This window comes from Protopterus annectens, chromosome 1.part1 (assembly GCF_019279795.1).
Source record: "Protopterus annectens isolate FY-2018-M chromosome 1.part1, PAN1.0, whole genome shotgun sequence".
Classification (NCBI taxonomy): domain Eukaryota; kingdom Metazoa; phylum Chordata; order Ceratodontiformes; family Protopteridae; genus Protopterus; species Protopterus annectens.
Window position 1 is genome coordinate 1,610,714,834 of NC_056726.1, and position 16,312 is coordinate 1,610,731,145.

Here is a 16,312-nt window from a genome sequence, read left to right on the forward strand (position 1 = left end):
GGGGGGGGGTACGTTAATATTAGGAGGATTTAAGTGAGTTGGGGAGGGGAAAGGGTTAAGTGGAGGCAGGGATGGTTGGGAGGAAATGAGATAATGATGGGGAGGGGTTTAAGAGGTTTAGTCTAGTGTAGTGGGTTAAGCAATCACATTTTGGCATGAACTTGCTATGGCAGGGTGCGCCCATGACGACCTGTAGGTATACCAGGAGAGAAGGTAGGCCTCTGGGTAGTTGGTGACAGCTGGTTGGTATATATGGGTTTAGTTACTAACTTTCTCTGTAGAGTAGGCCATAGTTGGTATGTCTGTTAGGCTTACTTGGAAATTATGGGGGTTGCGGTAAGGCTCTTGTGATGCAGGTTTAGGATAGTGCTCATTAATGAAGTGGCTGGCAATGTGAGTCAGTTAATCACAGTGTGAAGACTATAAATGCAGAGCATAGTGATGCATTAAAAAATTAAAGTTGATGTAATTTTACTGTCTAGTAGATAATTTTACTGATTCTTCAACTGCAAACCATTAATGCGTTATAGTTTTACTAGCTGTGTATATCATGGTAAAAACACTTTCACTCTCTATACACACACACACACACACACACACACACACACACACACACACACACACACACACACACACACACACACACACACACATACCTATAGGTTGATAACTAGATAAAGCATTCCACATTCATAAACTAAAAGCAAAGAAAAATACTTCTTAGACCCCCCCTTTATATTTGCGTGGCTCAATTACCTTGCTCGGGCTTTATATTGCATTGTGTTTCATTTTTTTTTTCCTTCTCTCCAGTTGGTTTCCTGGTTGCCCTCTAGATTGGTAGGGATGTGGGGAAGGGATGAGCAGGGGGGTCAAGAGGTTTCCTTTGACAGCATTGGAGTGTTCGCGGGTTTTTCAATGTTTGGGGAGGCTTTGACAGCATTGGAGTGTTTGCGGGTTTTTTGATGTCTGGGGAGGGCTCTGCAAGTAAGGACTATGTGACAGAGCAGTTATAGTTTGCCTCATAATTTCCTTGACTGTTTTGGGTGGGAGGTGAGCACACTGGAATGCTGGTGGTTATACCGGTAAAATGAATCTAAAGCACAAAGGTAACTATGGAGTTGTTGTCTCTGTCTCTTTCAGTAGTAGGGGGCTGGAGGGAGCTGCAATGGCCTTTTCGTGGGAAAGAGGTTGCGGCCACACATGCTCTGTGTAATGTATATAAAAAAAAAAGCCTATCGCACATATGGAAGGTTTGTTCTGCTTTACTTACATAGCCCGATGGGGGTTGAGGATAGGAGAGAACGTTTGGCATGTGAGGGTGGCTATTATGTTTACAGATGGCTCAGAGGAGCATAATTTAACTTTTGTAGGACTGTATTCTTCTGGGTTATTTAGGCAGTAAATGTGGATTTTGAGTTACTGGCACACAGTCTAGTCGGCAGTTCAGCTAAACGAGAGGTATTGAGCATAGTCCAGTTATAACAAAGGTGTTGGGAAAATAATGGCTGTACACAGCTGAATTGTATATGGAAGAGGTAGTTTTACCCTATAGTGCTGAATTTTGTATATTGGCGCATGTGTTTACAAGGCTGGTGTCCGTTGGTGGTGGTAGAGCAGCTGTGGCTGTTCCTTGCCATTGGGCTGCTTCTTAAGATGAAGTGACAGTGTTTGCAGGCTAGGATGATAGGAAGTGATGGTTTTCATGGGCTGGGGTGGTACAAGTAACTGGAAGGTCTGCGCATGCGTGTTAAGCAGGAATGGTGCTGAAAGAGGGATGATTTACAGCTTATGGGTTGGTAGATCTGAAATTCAAGCAGTTAACCTTAGCGAATACCTCTCGAGTAGAGATTTTAGCAGAATGTCCAGATTTTGACTCATATTTTGGTCTGTTTTCATACAATTGTGGTTCAGGCAAAGCTTTGCAGGTTAAAATCCGGAATTAATTACAGTCATTTGAGTTTCAGACTTCATACCCTTCAGAAATTCATGCTAATGCAATATCTGTTTTCTGTCAATTCTCTAAGTTTTTTAACAGAGATATTGGTGTCCCCATTCCTTGGACTTTTGTACCCCCACTACTGATGGCTTCATCCAAATTTCTTGCTTTAGGAGGTTGACTTGAGAGGTATGCCATAGTAGTGTTAATACAGTAACTCTTCGGGTTGGTATGACGCAGGTCAGCGTTAAAGGGGGCAGAGTTCTCCCTTGTTGCTATTAGTAATAGTGGTGGGGATGCCTTAGAACAGCACAGGAGTTTGTCTAACCTATTGATCTGGGGTAAACTCATAAGTGTAATGATGATTTTGTATCTATTGATGGAAATTGAAACCATGGTCTCAGTGTGAAAGAAATAGGGCCCCTTCACTTAATTCCTGTTGTCTTTAGGGAGTGTACATGTATGTATTGTAGGGGATACCAAAAAATGAATTAATTAAGCTTGCTTGCAGTCCTTTACAGTTGTTATTCCTCAAGGGTGATTGCTGTTAGTTTTGGTGTAGCTGTAAAAGTTAAATAAAAAAAATAAAAAAAAAAGCTGGCAGCATTTTACGACACAGGGACTACACTACAGCCTTATTGGTGTTATTAGTGACAGTTGCAGCTGTCATAGAGCGGTATATGGTGAGCTTGCTTAGCATGCACAGTATGGGCAAGTGCAGTTTAATTAATAGACTACAGAGAGTTTGGCATGTGCTGTATCAGGGAATAGGTGACAGGAAGGGATAGGGGGTTGGGAATGGAGCATAACTTCAGTTATGACTGCTTTGATTGAAGTGTGTGTGGCAGTGGTTGGATCTTGCGGAATAAGGGAGTAAGATGGGACAGAAGAGAAGGATGAGGCTATTTGATAGGCATTGGAGGCATAGCTTCAGTTTTGGCTGCTTCGTCATAGAGGTGGGTGGCAGTGGTACATTCCTTCCTGGGTTGGCAGGATAGGTTGTCCTTGAAGATGAATGTGTGTTATGTATTTTGGATGATTTACATGCCTTTTCTTTCTTGCAGATGGGGTCTTGGAATGCTGTGGCTGTAGTTTGGAATAGGTGGGTATAAGTTGGAGCCTTCTCCTTACATATTACAGGATTTACTTTTGTCCCTTTGCTTTCTTTTTTTTTTGTAGATAATGGTGTGCTAAGTTCCAGTGGTGAGATACAGTGAGTTCACATGATAATCATGCTTTGGTGTCGAATAAGCGGTGGGGTCATTGGATGGTTGAAGTGCAGAAGGCATCATGTGGTGGTGTGAATAAGGATTTGAAAGATGGCTGAAGTGCAGAAGGCATCATGTGGTGGCATGAAAAGGGATTTGAAAGGTGAGGTTTTGATAGGATGGATGTTCTTGCTGCTGGAATGGGGCACAAGGAGGGTCTGAGTAATCACCTTAAGGCATGTTAGAGAGCTGTGTTTAATTAGTGGGAGCTGATTATTGTGTTGATATAAGGGGCAAGTAAGGAAGAGGTAGGTAGGGGGCCAAAGGGGGAAAACTTTTGGGGATGGTTTATGGGGAGTGTGGGGATCCCATGGAATAAGTAGAGTTACGACATTCATAGGAGCATAGGAACTTATTAGGCTACAGCCCTATGGCTCTTGCAAGCCAGTGAAGTTCAATCCTGGCTTTCCTGGAACCTTGGGGTGGTTGTATTCACTCATCCAGTTGTTTGAACCGTATGTGGGGGAAGGGCCAATGAGGTGTTGGATAGGATGCTGGAGTTTGTTCCTAATGGGTGGTATCTGTGGGTTGGCAAATTTGTCCCTTGAGTACGTAGTGTTAATGTTACATACCAGGTTAAGGTTTTACAGAATAGCACAAGGATCATTTCTCTTGGGGTTTGGGTGAATTTTGTAGATAGGATTTTAGGAAACATGGTAGGTAGGTGGCTGTGTTGGGGTAGTTTTAAGACCTGGATGTGTGGTTACAGGGGAGTTAGAAGGTTTAAAGGAAGCTTGGTTGCAGGATAAGGCAGTTATAGGACAGATATGAATTACCTACTAGTGGTATAGGTAACATAAAGAAAGAGAGCTTTCAAGGGGATAGGCCAGGGACAAACAGGGGTTAAGATGATTTGGTAACGAGTGAATTGGGGGTGTTTATGGCTGGGCACATAGAGTACTTCATAGCTAAGTATAGGCAAGTTTTCAGGAACTAGGTCAAGGGTTGCTGGTGTTCCGCCATCTAATGTTAAGACATAAGGTTTTGGAGTTAGACTATTCCCTACAGTAATTGAGTTGTTGCACATTCAGAACTCGGTAGTTGGTGGGCTAAGGTGATATGCTACAGCTGACAGGGTACTGGGTGTGTGACTTGATACTAGTTTTGACTGGATGTCTTTTGAGTTCAAGGGGTTATAGTTTGTGGTTTTGTTGTGGTTATAGGTTGTCAATCCATTCAGGTTGAGCCATGATTTCAACTTTGAAGGAAGCAGGTTAAAAGGGTATGTTTTCTCTTGGTGTGGATGTTCTGGTTTCACAGTGTGGTCACGGTAACTTTACTTTATTTACTTTCATTAGGGTGTGTTTCGGTGAGGGTATGGCAAGGTGGGATTCTAAGGTGCTTTACAGTTGATGGGTACACCAAATGATGTTTGGCTTGACCCTTTCTTTTATGGGAAGTGAATTGAACAATTTTGGGTAGAAGGGAGGGGGAACAACCTGGTCAGGCTGGTTGGTGGAGAAGAGAGATAGGCTTGCCCTCTTTTGTTCCCCCTCTGATGTCTGGATGTTCATTTTAAGGATCTGGGGAAAGGAAATGAGTAGTTGGAGGAAGCTTGCTGAATAGATAAACAAGCTGAGGTAAGGATGGTGCTTATTTGGTGGAAGGTAATTCAATGGATGGTGTATGAAGTGAGTTGGGACGCTGCTTCATAAGTAAAGTAAGCGAGCAGAGGTATGGACGCTGCTTACTGGGGCAGGGTGAGTAGGTACGCTGCCCTGATTAACATTACAAGGATGTCGTGCTGTATTTAGAATCAATTATATCATGAATAGTTGTAATTAATAAAGTTGTTGATCAAAGCTAAGTTATGGAAATTTAATAAAGGTCGTCAAATGTCATTTGGTGTGATGCGTGTTATTGAAAGGGACCAGGACAAATGTGAATAAGACATTTTCCTTAATTTTTGTTAAAGTGGAAATGCTGTCCTTTAAAGTAATATTAACCTTAACATTTATAATTTCTTTGTCTTTCTTCCTGTGTGATATTTGACATATTAAGATTTATCTTCTCTTGTCATTATACAAAGCATATATTGCTGGTTATATGAGAAAATATTTCTTACTTTTTTTTTTGTAATTGAAACATATTTAGTCTTAAAGACGGTTCATTATGCTTTATATTATTTGAGCTTAATGCTTCTGTTTTATTGTTGCTTTTGTTACTGCAGGACAAGTGTCTTATACATCTTGCTGCATCACTTATCATACAAAGCAAGGACTAAACTTACAGTGATATGTCTTTTCACCCTTATTGCTCACATTATTGAAGTTATAATGTGTCAATACTCATCCATTCTCCAGTAAAGACTTACGAGAGTAGAGGCAAACTCGTCAGTACATTTTGAGAAGAAGAGCTCTAGTAAGGTTAGACATTTTGCATCCACTTACATAATGAAATGTATAGTGTCATTTTGTAAATGGCAATTTTGCATTTACTTGCTGTTTCATTATATGTTAATTCACTCGCTGCTGATTTTCTGGCATCTCAGTACAGGTAGACTTTTCTTCTAGCTATAACACCTTGATTTTTTTTCCTAATGAGCATCATTTAAGGGTAGCCATGAACTGCTATTTATCTCCATAAAGCTCCATCTGCAACCTCACTAAAGTGTTAAGATAGTTCTAAAGTAAATATTTCTGATCCTTTTCATACATAGTTAACTGAGAGCATATTTTCTGGTCCCTTGTGATTTTATTGAAATGAATTTCAGCTTGCTCCTCTCAGATTTATGGGTTTTAACTACACCTATGGCCAAGGAGACCATATAACATAATACTGATGGGAGAATAACAATGCACCCCAGTCAAGGAGACATTCTCCATTTATCTATATTAAAGTAGCAATGGTATCAATGTTACACATGCATTTAAACAGTTTACTGTTTATGAATCTTACATAAAGTTCCTTTACATTTATGAATCAATATATTTTGTAAAACTGTTTATTGCAAGCCATCTAGTGTGTCTCCCTGCAGGTTTACTCTTAGCAGTATCATTTATGCCCAGTGTAGTATTTTAAAAGTTCTAAAATATTTACAGTGAAAAAATCCTAATGTGTCTATAATGCAAGCCCTTCAGATATTTTTCTCCTTATAACATGAGACACAGTGCACTCACTTCTGAGCATTAATTTATTGCTTTAAGTATAAACTTCTCAAAATACTAAATGCTTAAGTACATACTGAAACTGTAGAGCACTAATGAAAAGGATCTGCCTAGGTTAATAAAATGTAACACATAAATATAATTAAATACAAAATATTTATATTGGTACCCCAGTAGCCAATACTTACCAGTATGGTATTCATATATGGTGACAGCAGATGGCTGAAGCATTTCCACTTTAAAGAATTGGTTTGTCTTAATCTTCAAGTATTCTTCTCTGTTGTGACGAATTTGATTGATTAACAAAACAATCATTGTTTTAGCACTCTAGATTCTAGACATTGCAAAAGGAAGTTAATGGACCAGTCTTAAGATTAAAAAAATAGCACACATGTAGGAGTTATTATATTTAACGTTAAATCCATAATTAAATTTAACAGGGCAGGATATACATAACTAGAAATTAAATAATGCTCTTATTACATATTATGCATGACATGCCTATCAGTCAATCTTATCTATTGATTATATATTCATAGGAAGTTACTAGGTGAATGACCCTAGGGCCCTTATAAGCCTAGTCATGCTAAGCTACCCTTTCAATCTTAGACATATTACACCTGAGTTATTTCAAATGACCATGGATAGATGGATGTTATTTGCATAATAAGTCTAAGGTCAGCATTGACTATTTCTCTCCATAAGGGACTTGGGCACCACCCTGGGGTACATTTATGGTCTCCCATCCATTTGCCTAAGTTATTCTGAAACATGGTCAGTGCAGAGGTCTGCTTGATGTGAATTGGGAATTGACTCCAAAGACATCTCTAGGAGATATTGCTATCTCTGCAGCATATTCTGTTTATGTCACAGGCCAGGTTAAGATCCCTGGAGTGAATGACTCTTGCCCCATTTGATAAGCAGATGTGCGACATTTCTTATGAGACATGATTGGAGAATGCTCTATAGCTGAAGCATAAGTTGCCTGTTAAGCAGGCTATAAGATACAGAGTATAGTTTCAGGGTTTTCAGTCTATCCATTTAAAGATAGGGTTTGTAGGCCTTGAATATTCCTTTTGAGAAACCTCTGTAGTTTCTCCAGCTGCTGCAGGTGAGGAAGCAATTGTTTGCAGAGAATGAGATACAGCATGATGTCTAAATATAGCAACTATATCTAGATACTGAAGTGATCAGATAAATTACATTTGAAAGCAGTTCATCAATAAAACTGAAAGGTTTGCATTTGTAAAAACAACAATAAAGCTAGTATCTGTGAGGTTCAAATATTTCTCCAATTTACTTTTGGAAGTTATATGATAATACAAATTCATGACATTATTCAGGAGTGTGGAGGCTTGGTTTATTTCTTCCTTACAGGCTTAACAGATATATAAAGTATTTTTAAGTGTTAATTCAACATAAAACAAAGGTACAATGATCATTCTGTGAACCATCTCTATTTATTATGATTATAACCATATCCTCAAAACTGGTTAACTATCTTTTCAGATAGAAGTTTATTGATTTTAATATAATTACATAATGAACTTCTTATTTTGATAAAGAACCATAAGATTCATTCAGCTGGTTCATAGGCGATTTTCTGCACATGGAAATTCACTCATTTTATTTCTGAAAGTTATCTTTTTTATTATCTAAATGACAAGAATATTATGACATTTCTGTTGTAATTACCTAATTTTCATAATCATATTTTTACATCAACAGTTTTATTGTTTACTTATTAATATATTTTCAGGGAAAGTTTACTGAAAAGAAAAGTTTCTAATTACTAAATTTCTCTGAAATCTGATTAATAAAATTAGTAGTGAAATGAGAAACGTATTATAATGCAATTCTAACATGTTAAAATACTTTTTTATAAAATCGAGTTAATGAGTTTTTTTTGTTTAACAGCTCTTATCAAATTTTATATTAATAATTTCTCAGTAATAATTAATTTTAAGGTTCAATGTTATAATACAATGATACATTTAATAGTTTAATATGCCTGTTTTATTTGATTTAAATCTTGTTTATAGTATACACCATTTCCTTTCATGGGTTTCTTTATGATATGACATAGTTATTTATTACTGTATATAGAGCTATATACCTGAGTCCTTTTTTATGCTTCTGCATAAGGAAAATTGGATTTTAATAAATTTCTTCTATTATAAATTGTAATTCCGTTAATCTATATTATTTGGTTTCTCCTGTATTTATACTGGAGCTCAATATTACATTGTTTGATTTACTTATTGGTTTGATGGATAATTTGATAGAGCAAGCAACATCTATCAGATTAGGGGTGACCTTCACTCCATGTTTGAAAATGTTTTTTAAGATCTTTTTATTTCTTAAGGAATTTGTATTTAATTATATTTTCTTTTCCTTTTTATTAGTCTGGCCTAAGATCAACTTCCATTATTATACCAGTATAGAAAGAACATTTATATTATCAAAAACATTCTTCATAAAAATGATTAATGCTACACAATATTCAGTATTGAATTTATGCTACTATTTTTACTTCATTTCCATCTAACTCTCTAAATAGAATTAACTTTACTTTCTCAAAATGTTAACGGATTAAATAACCCAATGAAAAGAGCTAATCTTTTAAAATACTTAAAAATGAATGGGGTCAAGTAATATTTTTACAGGAATCTTATTTTAAGGCTAATGATACATTCATATGGAATCCCAAAGATTATACAATATTGTCTCACTCATTATACAAAAAAAACAAGAGGATCTATGATATTATGGAATAAAAAGTATTTCTACACCACAAATCATATTCAGTCATGAAGATAAGGAGGGTCTATTAACTATAGTAATAATAAAATACAATAATAGAATTTGGACTCTTGCGAATATTTACTGGTTTCCAGGTATAGGGATGGCAACAGTGAAAAAAACATATAGAACTAATCAATAGAGTTCAAAAATGGATTCTGATTTTAGGAGGTGACTTTAATTGTATTGTAGATACTTATGGGACCACAAACAGTAGACCCTTTTGTCTTTTTCCAATAGGGAAAGCTCTTAAAAATTGGACGAGTAACTTAAATCTAATTGATACTTTTACATTTAAAGATAACGTCTCTCTATCATGTTCTCACAGAGACTTCAGATTCAATACTCAAACTAGAATTGACAAAATATATATATCCCAAGACTTAAACTCAAAAGTAAGTAATTTTATAATTTCTCCATGTCCTCTTTCCTAAAGTTAGATTCTGTTTTTTTTTTTAAAGGCTTAATTTAACAACTAGAATTCCTGCTTACATTATCAATTTAAAACAATTTAAACCTTGGTTACATTCTGAAATAAATTATTTTCTAGAAACCAATCATTCTGAGAACACAAATTCAGTAATATTATGGGACACATTAAAGGCCTTTTTATATGGCGAAATTCTTTCATGGTATAAAAATAAAACAAAAGAATGTGAATCAGAATTACAAAATATACAAAAACAATTAATTGATATAAATATAGATGATTCCATTGATACATCCACAAAGAAAATAAGAATAGATCAATTAAAAAAAAATATAATAAATATTAAAACACAAGACTAATCTAGCTTTAGAAAAACTGAAAATGAACTCATACTCGATGTCACCAAAACACCTGCATAACTTATCTATGAGAGTTAAAAAAAGCAATCAACAGGAACTTTTTACATGAAAGTAAAAACAATAAAACAGTTTCTGATATTAGTGACATTCTTGATGCTTTCAAACATCATTATTCTGGTCTTCAAACTTGTGATCTTCCAAATACAAATACAATAGATATAGATATAAACTTATCTAATATAAATAAACTACCTGAAACAATAATATTTTATTTACAACAACAAATCTCTCTAAAAGAAATAGTAGATAAAATCAAACAAATTAAAAATAATAAAGCTCCCACAATAGATGGAATCATAAATGAAATTTATAAATTACTTCCATTACCAGCTCTATCTTTATTTCATAACACTCTGAATATAGTTCATTCTCAGTATTTAATTCCTCCCTCATGGAGATATTCTTTAATTACTCCTATTCTAAAGGAAAATAACAATTCCACATTATGCAGTTCATATATACCTATTTCACTTCTCAACAATGATTATAAAATATTTACATTCAGCTTAGTAAATAGGATCAAGGAATCCATAACAATTATCATTCATGAAGATCAAACAGGTTTCATTTACAATAGACAAACACATGACAATATTCAAAGGATTCTTACTCTAATAGATATTATTAATAGGGATAAACAAGAGACTCTTTTAATCGCTCTTGACATTGACAAAGTGTTTGACACATTACAATGGGACTTTCTTTTCAAATCTCTAGAAATTTTTAACTTCCCCTCTCAGTTTATACACTTGATAAAAAGCCCATATAGCAACAACCTTTCTTATGTAAAACTTGGTCCATTCACTTCAGAGGCCATCTAAATGACAAGAATATTATGACATTTCTGTTGTAATTACCTAATTTTCCATAGCAATCATATTTTTACATCAACAGTTTTATTGTTTACTTATTAATATATTTTCAGGGAAAGTTTACTGAAAAGAAAAGTTTCTAATTACTAAATTTCTCTGAAATCTGGATTAATAAAATTAGTAGTTCGGGAAATGAAACCGTATTATAATACGCAATTCTAACATGTTAAAATACTTTTGTAAAATCGGGAGTTAATAGGTTAATGAGTTTTTTTTGTTTAACAGCTCTTATCAAATTTTATATTAATAATTTCTCAGTAATAATTAATTTTAAGGTTCAATGTTATAATACAATGATACATTTAATAGTTTAATATGCCTGTTTTATTTGATTTAAATCTTGTTTTATAGTATACTACACCATTTCCTTTCATGGGTTTCTTTATGCTATGACATAGTTATTTTATTATTGTATATAGAGCTATATACTGAGTCCTTTTATGCTTCTGCATAAGGAAAATTGGATTTAATAAATTTTTCTTCTATTATAAATTGTAATTCCGTTAATCTATATTATTTGGTTTCTCCTGTATTTATAATACTGGAGCTCAATATCCCCATTGTTTGATTTACTTATTGGTTTGATGGTTTGATAGAGCAAGCAACATCTATCAGATTAGGGGTGACCTTCACTCTCCATGTTTGAAAATGTTTTTTAAGATCTTTTTTATTTCTTAAGGAATTTGTATTTAATTATATTTTCTTTTCCTTTTTATTAGTCTGGCCTAAGATCAACTTCCATTATTATACCAGTATAGAAAGAACATTTATATTATCAAAAACATTCTTCATAAAAATTATTAATGCTACACAACATTCAGTATTGAATTTATGCTACTATTTTTACTTCATTTCCATCTAACTCTCTAAATAGAATTAACTTTACTTTCTCTAAATGTTAACGGAATAAATAGCCCAATGAAAAGAGCTAATCTTTTAAAATACTTAAAAATGAATGGGGTCAAGTAATATTTTTACAGGAATCTTATTTTAAGGCTAATGATAAATTCATATGGAATCCCACAGATTATACAATATTGCCTCACTCATTATACAAAAAAAAAAAAAAAAACAAGAGGATCTATGATATTATGGAAAAACAAGTATTTCTATGCCACAAATCATATTCAGTCATGAAGATAAAGAGGGTCTATTAACTATAGTAATAATAAAATACAATAATAGAATTTGGACTCTTGCGAATATTTACTGGTTTCTAGGTATAGGGATGTCAACAGTGAAAAAAACATATAGAACTAATCAATAGAGTTCAAAAATGGATTCTGATTTTAGGTGGTGACTTTAATTGTATTGTAGATACTTATGAGACCACAAACAGTAGACCCTTTTGTCTTTTTCCAATAGGGAATGCTCTTAAAAATTGGACGAGTAACTGAAATCTAATTGATACTTTTACATTTAAAGATAACTTCTCTCTATCATGTTCTCACAGAGACTTCAGATTCAATACTCAAACTAGAATTAATAAAATATATATATCCCAAGACTTAAACTCAAAAGTAAGTAATTTTATCATTTCTCCATGTTCTCTTTCCTAAAGTTAGATTCTGTTTTTTTAAAGGCTTAATTTAACAACTAGAATTCCTGCTTACATTATCAATTCAAAACAATTTAAACCTTGGTTACATTCTGAAATAAATTATTTTCTAGAAACCAATCATTCTGAGAACACAAATTCAGTAATATTATGGGACACATTAAAGGCCTTTTTATATGGCAAAATTCTTTCATGGTATAAAAATAAAACAAAAGAATGTGAATCAGAATTACAAAATATACAAAAACAATTAATTGATATAAATATAGATGATTCCATTGATACATCCACAAAGAAAATAAGAATAGATCAATTAAACAAAAATATAATAAATATTAAAACACAAGACTAATCTAGCTTTAGAAAAACTGAAAATTAACTCATACTCGATGTCACCAAAACACCTGCGTAACTTATCTATGAGAGTTAAAAAAAGCAATCAACAGGAACTTTTTACATGAAAGTAAAAACAATAAAACAGTTTCTGGTATTAGTGACATTCTTGATGCTTTCAAACATCATTATTCTGGTCTTCAAACTTGTGATCTTCCGAATACAAATACAATAGATATAGATATAAACTTATCTAATATAAATAAACTACGTGAAAAAATAATATTTTATTTACAACAACAAATCTCTCTAAAAGAAATAGTAGATAAAATCAAACAAATTAAAAATAATAAAGCTCCCACAATAGGTGGAATCATAAATTAAATTTATAAATTACTTCCATCACCAACTCTATCTTTATTTCATAACACTCTGAATATAGTTCATTCTCAGTATTTAATTCCTCCCTCATGGAGATATTCTTTAATTACTCCTATTCTAAAGGAAAATAACAATTCCACATTATGCAGTTCATATATACCTATTTCACTTCTCAACAATGATTATAAAATCTTTACATCCAGCTTAGTAAATAGGATCAAGAAATCCTTAACAATTATCATTCATGAAGATCAAACAGGTTTCATTTACAATAGACAAACGCATGACAATATTCAAAGGATTCTTACTCTAATAGATATTATTAATAGGGATAAACAAGAGGCTCTTTTAATCGCTCTTGACATTGAGAAAGTGTTTGACACATTACAATGGGACTTTCTTATCAAATCTCTAGAAATTTTTAACTTCCCCTCTCAGTTTATACACTTGATAAAAAGCCTATATAGCAACAACCTTTCTTATGTAAAACTTGGTCCATTCACTTCAGTGGCCATAAAAATCACTAAAGGAAATAAATAAGGTTGCACTATGTCTTCTTGATTGTTTGCTATAGCTATTGAAATATTTGCAATTAGTATCCATCAATCTCCAAAAATAATTGGTATTGAAATACATAGTCATTTCAGTTCCAAAATCATGCATTTTGCTGATGACATTCTTTTAACTTTAAGATCCTCAGAAGAATCTCTTCAAGAATTAAATTTACTAGCTACAAAATTTTATCTTAGTTCAGGTGTAATAATAAGTAATATAAAATCCAGAAATATGATACTAAATAGAAATCATAAGAAGCTTTTTAACACAAATCACGTAATTGGCACAATTGTACCAATCATAATGTAACTAGGAATAACCTTATGTGATAACATAAATATGACCCTAACTACAAATTATACAATCATATTACCTTCTATAAAATTACAAATAGAAAATGGAACAAATTGTTTTTAAAATTTGAGGACAGACTACAACTAATAAAAATGATCCTACTTCCAAAGATCAATTATATTGCTCAAGCCATTCCCATGTAGTAAAACAATATTAAATAACTTTAATAGAATTTTATAAAACATTTTGTGTTTTCCAAAAAGAAATAGAGTAGCTCTTTATTACCATGTTAGACCCTGGGAACTAGGAGGAATACATTTCCAAGATATTGAATTATATATTAAACCCTCCATTCTCAAAACAGTCATTAACTGGATAGATTCCAATTTCTCTTCTGCCTGGAAATCTCTTCATGCAATCATCATCTTCTTTTGGCTGTTCCCGTTAGGGGTCACCGCAGTGGATCACCTGTTTCCATTTCTTCCTGTCCTTTGCATCTTGCTCTGTCACACCAACCACCTGCATGTCCTCTCTCACCACATCCATAAACCTTATCTTAGGCCTTCCTCTTTTCAAAGAGGAAAGTTTGGACAATATTAAATATAGCTTACATGGTTTCAATATTTACAATTATGCTAGTTTTCCTATTACCAAAGAATTATTTTCTCTGTTTTCTAAGGGGTTCAAATTTGTTCCTACATATATGCCTGATATAGCCTCTGTAATGGTTGATTTTCAAATATATTTAAGAAAATTGAATTTGAACCTTATTTTTTCAGATAAATTAAACAAGGGTAAAACCAACGATACTCCTAAGAGAAGTAGTATCTTTAACCCACCCCTGCATCCTTTAATTATGACTTACGAAAAACTAGTCAAGGAAGACTTGTACAAGATGTGGGGGGAGAAAAGGAGAATTTTTTACAATTTAAACCCCGATGAAAAGAGTCTCTTGGAGAGTCTCAGGCATAACAAGAGTATTAGAATTATGACTCCGGACAAAGGTGGGGGGGTGGTTATCTACAGCATGGTAGATTATAATAATGATATGCAACATATATTATTCCAAGAGGACAGCTATTTAGTGTGTTCAAAAAATGAAATCAATATTTCCTATCGTAGGTTGGATAGTTATTTATATGAATATTTATTAGATCAGAGAATTTCCAAGGATGAATACAACTTTTTGTATAATAAATATCCAAAAATTCCTATGATTTTCGGAATACCTAAGGTGCATAAAAACTTAAAGAAGCCACCTTTTAGACCTATAGTTGCAGCTGCTGGCTCCAAGACCCATAATTTAGCGGTGTATGTGGATAAAAAATTTAAATATGTTGTAAGTAAATTTCCACATCTACTCAAAGATTCTTGGGATTTTTTGGGGCAGATCAAGCCGGACTTATGGTCATCTGATTGTTGGTTTCTCACTATAGATGTACAAGATCTTTTCTCTTGTATTCCAAAAGATGAAGGCTTAAGTTTTTTTGAAGAGGTTTTATTTACTCACTCATCTTTAAAATCAGATGAAGTTTTACTTTTATGTGAGCTCATGAGCTTGATTTTGGACAACAATTTTATATTCTTTGGTGGTGAATATTATAAACAGTTAAAGGGAGTAGCAATGGGTGCTGCTTGCGCCCCCCTTTACGCTAACCTGGTTCTCCTAGGTTGGGAGCAAAAATATATTTTTTCACACCAAAGATTTTTTTCATGCATTACTTATTACGGTAGGTTTTTGGATGATATTTTTATTTTATGGAAGGGAAGTTTAGATGAAATTTCTGAGTTTGTGAACTATATTAATCAGACTACAGATTACTTAAAGTTTACCTTCCAGTGTCATCAGCAGGAAATTAACTTTCTTGATGTTAAGATTTTTAAAAGTCAGGATTGTTTCCATTCTAAAATCTACCGTAAAAACACTTTTTGTAATGCATATCTACATTGTAATAGTCATCATCCTGCCTATCAAAAAAAAAGTATTGTTAAGGGTCAGGCTGTCAGGGTTGCCAGGATGATTACTATGAAGAAGGACATTATAGCGGAGTTCAGGAATTTAAGGATCATGTTTTTGGAAAGAGGATATCCGGATCATTTTATTGACCCTATTCTCAATGAGGTTAATAGAAAATGGGGCACTATTTATAAACCATTATTAGGTACTAGTGAAAGTAGGTCTGGTTTTTGCAAATAATGAAGAAAATGTTCAGAATACCATCAAATTTCAGCAAGCATGTGTGGTTCAATTCTGTCCCCTATATTCACATATTAAGGGTACTATGATAAAAAATTGGAACATTTTTAGAACTAACCCTGAGATAGTTCGTATTCTTGGTGATAAACCTATATTTTCC